We start from the raw sequence: 7,616 nt of genomic DNA, 5'->3' as shown, positions 1-7,616 counted from the left end.
GTTGTTAAATACGACAGAGTTTTAGACCCACCAAAAAAAAAAAAGTAAATTTACGAGTTTTTATCTCCCAAATTTACGAGAAGAAAAGTTTTAGATTAAGGAGAAAACACCGAAGTTGTCCGTTTATCGGAATCTAGCTTGAAGATGAAATATGTGGAGCCTTTTGTGAAGCTTTATTTCCGGATTATTATAGGTTTAAAACAAAGAGATTCTGAACCTTTTGGCGACTCAAAATCAGATTATTTTCCGTGTAGCCGTCTTTCTGGGGTTCGGTGTTAGTAAAGCGGAGTTTCATATGTAAAACAAGGAGCTCAGAGACACGTTTGGGTGTAGAGGATCGCTGCAGCCTTTATTTTCATTTTCATTTTTTCGGAATCTCACATTTCAGAATCAATATTTTCCAAAGTAGCTTTGCTTTTATTTCACATAGCTGTTTTTCAGAATGAATTATTTATTTCTTGATGAGCTTTTTCAGCAGAATGAGTCTGTCTGTCAATCACTGAAAGTGGGTGGTTCTAAACGTTCATTGGCTGATCCCTGAACTGACTCATATTCCTGGATACCCGCTCTGCTGTGTTCCACTCAGAGAGATGACATATTTCAGCGACATCTGCACGGCTTTGCTGACATTAGCTGATTAAATAGAGACAGACAACCTGTCTGCTGCAGAAGATGCAAACATCCACGACTCTATTTTCTAGTTTGAGGGTTTGTGTGAACCACAGAGGAACTTTCTTTAAGCGCCGGTCGTCCACGTCTAGAAGTTCCCGTTGAAAAACACAAGAACACAAAAGACAGCTCTTTAAATAATGACAACACATGAAAGAACTAAACACAGATGCAACTGACCCCAGTAGAACCAAAGGGGTCAGGGCCTGAGAGACAAAGAAAGACCCAGAAACCGAAGACACAAGAGACAAATCAGAAGACACACTGCACAGCAGACATGTGGGGAGCAGCAGAACTGTGAGACAGAAAAGAACCACTGTACATTGGAGCAACTCAGACTAGAGACAAGTTTGTTTATGAGAAATCCAGGAGCAGGTCTTTGGAAACTGGGCTGGAAGCTAAACTAATTTGAGTAAATATTAATAATTATTGACCTCTGAAAACATAGAAGAATGTTTCTGCTGTCTGAATAGTCAGCTGGAAAAATGGTGAGTGAGATTCAGGAAAAGATCTTAAAGGCAGTTTCCTTTCCAACACATGTATAGAGCTCTGCGTCTCTGTCCATGATCACTGCAGGCTTTGGATTGATTTTCAGCACTGGACAGCTCCCGTGTGGCTTCACAATTGCTGCAGAGTTTGCAAACAGCTCTTGTTCTTGCTCTGTCCTCTGAGAGTCATCTCCAATGGATGTTAAAAAAAAGACTACTGCCGCCTGTGGAAAGAACACTAGTTAAAAGAAATCAACTGACATTGAGATCCAGCTTCAAGAAGAGGAACAAAACTCAAAGGTTTCCATGAATCTGGAAGATGTGGAAGGAGCTTCAGAAGAACTTCATCTCCATCAGACAGACCCAATGACACAACTGTTGGTAATGAACTAAAAACTATTGCTGGGGAAGGTCCATCACCAACAGAACTTCTAAAAGGACAGGAAGGCTTGGCTCTGCTGTGAGACAACAGTCTCTGGGAATCTTTTCATACCAAGAGGCAGCTCAGCCGTACGAGCATCGCCGCAGTGCCCATCCAGACCGGGACAGCAAGGGGTCCAATTCACAGCCGGGAGGCTGCAATGTTAAACTCCAGCTGCCCCAGCAAGGGCAACAACTGCAGCAACAACCACCGACCAAGCCGGCAAGTCCTGGCATTGAAAAACAGACATGACTCAGTTTAAAAGTGGTTTTCAGGAGGTTCTTGCTCTGCAGAACAATTGACTCAAGACATTCATCACACATACCAAGACAAAACAGAACAATCCTACAATCATAAACAGTTCAAGAAGAGACAGCATGAGGGGCAGTGTTATGTGACCATTTTCTTGTCTTTTCAGTATCTTTATTCCAGCTCCAGGTTTCCCAGCCTGCCCCAGAAGCACCTGATTGAGGAGGGTTTAAAAGGCCCTTTTTGGCTCCTCCCTGGCTCCTCCCTTCTCCCATGGCTGGCAGCCACACTAGCAGGATGACTCATGCTTGACAGCAGCCTTTGTCCCTTCTCAGATACTTGTTGTTAGTGTTTCCACATGAGTGGGAATAAACCTGTTTGTTTCGTACCGTAAGCCCTTGGTTGTGTCTTTTATGTTGCACCCACTGAGCCTGGATGTAACATATGGGCGCTCGTCCGGGATCCTCTTGCCCCAGGTGTGAGGTTTGTGATGCTTTGTTGGTCATTGTGGGATTTGGTGTGAGATTGGCTGCCGGTTTGGTTTCTGCATCTGTTTGGGGTGTTAAGTTTGGGTTCCCTGGTTAGAATAGAGAGTGTTCCAGCAGGTTTGATTTCCTCATCTGCCATCGGTTCACTCATTTGTTATTTTGCCTTTTTTATTTTTGAGGTTATCCTGGGTGGGGATTTTGTCCCTGTCAGGGGTAAGCAAGTCAGGACCTTAGCGGTCACTGACGCTTTGCTTTTAAAGCCACCTCAAGCCCGGTACGCCTCAGAAGATAGTTTAGGCTTTAGTTTTAATCAGGCAGGTACCAGGGGCCCCTTTGTTTGTTTAGGGAGAATAAGCTGTGTGAGATCTGTAATTAGTGCTCTTGTTTTCTTGTGGCAGTTTGGGCTTTGGGTTTGCTCGTGGTTTCTAAGTAGTGGTTTTGGCCTGCTGTTTTTTTTGTTTGCTAAAGCATCCTGATTGTTTGCTAATAGCAGGTAGCATAGCTTCCCTTGCTGACTTCATAGAGTCGCCTTCTGAGGAGCTCCTTCAGAAGTTTACTAAAGAACAGTTGTTAAGTTTGGCCTCACATTATAGTATTGACACTGGAGGTTGGAGTAAACGTGGAAAGGAACCTGTTAAGGATTTACTTCGAATTGCCTTGGTTGGGGAGGGGCTGCTGAAAACATCCACCCTTGACCCTTTGGCACCTGTAAGTGTTCCTACTTCAATTTCACCTGACACAGTTTCAACAGATTTGGCTCTGGAGGTGAGACTCAGAGAATTAAGTATGCAGGAAAGGGAGATACAGCTGAAAGAAAAGCAAATTCTGTTGGAACATGAACGTTTTCTAGCAGATTTAGAATTTAGGAGGGCTTCAATGCACATTAGCTTGGAGCAATCAGAGTTTGACGTGGCCCGACATATTAGATTGGTTCCCCCATTTGCTGAAAAAGATGTGGAGAATTATTTTCCACACTTTGAGCGTGTTGCTATCATGTCTAAGTGGCCCAAACAAGCTTGGACACTACTTCTACAAAGTGTTTTGGTCGGGAAAGCTCAAGAGGCCTATTCCTCTCTAACAGTGGAAGAAAGTGGGGACTATGAAATTGTAAAAAAAGCCATCTTAAAAGCATATGAGTTGGTTCCTGAGGCCTATCGCCAACGGTTTTGGGGGCTAATTAAACAGGGCAACCAGCCTTATGTGGAGTTTGCAAAGGAGAAAGAGACACTCTTCAATAGATGGTGCACATCCCAGAAAGCAGTCATTAGATGAATTTAAACAGCTTGTTTTACTCGAGGAATTCAAAAATTGTCTTCCTCCGACTATATGCACTTATCTGAATGAGCGACAAGTTACCACTCTGTCTAGAGCCGCAGTTTTGGCTGATGAGTTTATGTTAATACATAAATTTGACTATCAGAGACCATCGGGAGAATCTAGACCAGAGACGCGTCAACAGAGTTCACCTCCCCGCATGACTAGCTCTAGAAGGTCATTTGAAACAACTGAACGTGTCTGTTTCTACTGCAGGAAGCCTGGTCACTTTATTGCTGATTGCCCTGTTTTGAGTAGAAAGCAGCCTAAACCTATTGGCCTTCTCCATACAGACCTTGGCCAAGAGTGAGTAAGGGGACAGCAACAGAAGGTGGGGTTGAATGCACTTCATCTTTTTTGATGGATGGGTATGTATCTCTTGGTTCGAATTCGAATCAAGAGGATAGCCGTCCAATTAAAATCTGGAGAGACAGTGGCGCTTTTCAGTCTGTAATTCTGCGTGATGTTCCCCCCTTTTCTGAGCAGTCTGAGTTGAAGTGCAGTGCCATTGTGCAGGGGTTTTGTGGTTTTATGACACTCCCATTGCACTCAATCAATCTCAATAGTGTTTTAGTCTCTGGGAAGGTTTCTGTGGCTGTTTGTCCGTCTATACCCATAAATGGTGTGTCTCTGATTCTAGGCAACGATTTGGCTGGGGACAGAGTGTTAGCCGCTCCTGTGGTTACTTCCACCCCTACAGAGCTGGAGTGTCCAGATAAGTTGGAGCAGGAGTACCCGGATGTTTTCCCTGTGTGTGCTGTCACCCGAGCCATGTCTAAGAAGCCCTTAGAGAAAGAGATGGACCCCCATGTTGATTTGTCAGACACCTTCTTAGCTAAATGTGACACGTTTGGTTTTGGTGATTCTTTTCCTTCTCATGAGGACCTTAAAGCTGCCCAGGCTTCTGACAAAAGTTTATGCTCTTTGTTTGATAATGTTGTCCCGGAGGGCGAAGCTGAAAAACTCTCCCGTGCTTATTTCATCAGCAATGGAGTACTGATGAGGAAATGGACGCCCCCTGAGCTAACCTGTGAAGACAGCTGGGGGAGTTTCTTTCAGGTTGTGGTCCCAGTCATTTTTCGTACTGAAGTTCTTTGCCTTGCCCATGATCATGGTTTAGCAGGTCATATGGGTGTGAGGAAGACTTTAGACAGGGTTACGAGGAATTTCTATTGGCCTGGTGTTAAATCTGATGTGACAGGCTACTGTAAAACCTGTCATGTTTGCCAGGTTGTGGGGAAGCCTAATCAGACCATTCCCAGGGCTCCTTTACATCCCATTCCAGCTATTGGAGAGCCTTTCGAGCATGTCTTGGTTGATTGTGTGGGTCCGCTTCCTCGCACCAAGTCTGGAAATCAGTACCTCCTAACTATGATGTGCACAGCAACACGTTTCCCTGAGGCTGTTCCCTTGAGGACAATAACAGCCACTGCAGTGTCTAAGGCCCTTGTCAAGTTCTTTACACTGTTTGGACTCCCACGTGTGATTCAAACAGACCAGGGGACAAACTTTATGTCCAGGGTTTTTTTGCAGGTGTTGCAGCAGTTTTCCATCAAGCACTGCACATCTTCAGCCTATCATCCCGAGTCCCAAGGAGCCTTAGAGCGTTGTCATCAAACATTAAAGACCATGCTGAGGGTTTATTGTCAGGAGTTTGGGAAGGAATGGGATGATGGGGTCCCATTGCTACTTTTTGCAGCTAGGGAAGTAACTCAGGAGTCTCTGGGTTTCAGTCCGGCTGAGTTAGTGTTTGGACATACAGTGCGGGGCCCTTTGAAGCTATTGAAAGAGAGGTGGTTGGAGGAGCCCACTTGCAAGACAGATTTAATGCAATATGTCTGTAGTTTCAGGTCCAAACTTCTGAGGGCATGTGAACTTGCCAGGAAGAACTTAGAGAAGGCTCAAGAAAAAATGAAACTGAGGTATGATAAACACACTCAGTACAGGGTGTTTTCCCCAGGGGATAAGGTGTTGGTTCTCTTACCACTCCCAGGGTCCACCTTGCAATCCCAGTACAGTGGGCCTTTCACAGTTGTGCGCAAAATAAGTGACACTGATTACTTGGTTCGGACTCCTGACCGAAAAAGAAAAGAACGTCGGTGCCATGTGAATCTACTTAAGCCTTATTTTGATAGGGAGATAGAGTCAAGGCCTATTATGTCATTGTCTGTGTCAGTTTCAGACCCAGTGGACACCTTCAATGTGGCTTTAAGGGGCATTCCTGAACGAAGACTCTTGAACTCTGAATTATTTTCAAGTTTGGATGTACATCTGGCTTATTTGGACTGTGAAAAGCGTGCTGACATTGTTGCTATCCTTCACAGGTATCTAGAGCTTTTCTCGGACGTGCCAACTTGCACCAGTGTTCTAGAGCATGACATAGATGTTGGTGACGCTCTCCCTGTAAAGCAACATCCATATCGAATAAACCCAGAGAAGCGTCGGATAATGCAACAGGAGGTATCGTACATGTTGCAACATGGGATTGCTCGGCCTAGCTCCAGTCCATGGAGCTCTCCTTGTCTCCTAGTTGAAAAGTCTGATAAGTCACCACGTTTTTTTACTGATTTCAGGAAGGTTAATTCGTTCACTAAGCCAGACTGTTTTCCTTTGCCCCGCTTGGATGATTGCATTGACCGTGTGGGATCTGCCGCTTATGTCACAAAACTAGACCTACTTAAAGGCTATTGGCAAGTTCCTTTGACCCCTAGGGCTTGTGAGATTTCAGCTTTTGCTACCCCTGATGATTTTTGTCAGTATACGGTCATGGCTTTTGGCATGAGAAACGCACCAGCGACATTCCAACGGCTGATAAACACAGTGCTAAGGGATGTATCAGGTTGTGAAGCTTACCTGGATGACGTTGTGGTTAGCAGCTCTTGTTGGCCTGACCACTTGTCACAACTCAGTGATGTATTTTTGAGGTTGACTAAGGCTAATCTAACACTGAATCTTGCTAAGTGTGTGTTTGGACAAGCTACGGTCACCTATTTGGGAAAAGTGGTTGGTTGTGGACAGGTCTGTCCAGTCGAAGCGAAGATTGAGGCCATTGTGAACTTCTGCGTTCCTAGCACAAGACGTGACCTCAGGCGTTTTCTCGGCATGGCCGGTTATTATAGGGGTTTCTGCAAAAACTTTTCAATTGTGGCTGCTCCGCTAACCACATTGCTCAGCCCAAAGGTTTCCTTTGAGTGGTCTGAGGCTTGTCAGGTGGCCTGTAGCAACCTGAAATCATTGATGGCGTGTGCCCCTGTTCTTGTTGCTCCCGACTTCAACCTGCCATTTAAACTGGCAGTGGATGCCAGTGAGGTTGGTGCTGGAGCTGTCCTTCTTCAGGATCGATCAGGAGTTGAGCATCCAGTTTGCTACTTCTCCCGAAAGTTTAACTGCCATCAACTCCGGTACTCCACCATAGAAAAAGAGGCCCTTGCACTAATTTTGGCTCTTGAACACTTTGAGGTCTACGTTTCCTCCACCCAAACAGTAGTGGTATACACAGACCACAATCCACTGATTGCCCTGCAACGCATGAAAAATTCTAATCACCGTCTGATGCGGTGGTGCCTGTTTTTGCAAGGTTTCATTTTGGACATCCACCATATTCGAGGACGTGATAATGTCCTTGCGGATGCCCTTTCCAGGTCGTGAGTAGCCGAAAACGTTGTGCATGTTGGCGACCAACATGCTTATGGGAGGGGATGTTATGTGACCATTTTCTTGTCTTTTCAGTATCTTTATTCCAGCTCCAGGTTTCCCAGCCTGCCCCAGAAGCACCTGATTGAGGAGGGTTTAAAAGGCCCTTTTTGGCTCCTCCCTGGCTCCTCCCTTCTCCCATGGCTGGCAGCCACACTAGCAGGATGACTCATGCTTGACAGCAGCCTTTGTCCCTTCTCAGATACTTGTTGTTAGTGTTTCCACATGAGTGGGAATAAATCTGGCTGTTTCGTACCGTAAGCCCTTGGTTGTGTCTTTTATGTTGCACCCACT

The sequence above is a fragment of the Oryzias latipes genome, chromosome 19 (assembly GCF_053564925.1).
Source record: "Oryzias latipes strain Hd-rR chromosome 19, Olatipes_Hd-rR_3.1".
Classification (NCBI taxonomy): Eukaryota; Metazoa; Chordata; class Actinopteri; order Beloniformes; family Adrianichthyidae; genus Oryzias; species Oryzias latipes.
The sequence above is the reverse complement of the archived record's forward strand: the minus strand, read 5'-3'. Positions refer to the sequence as shown.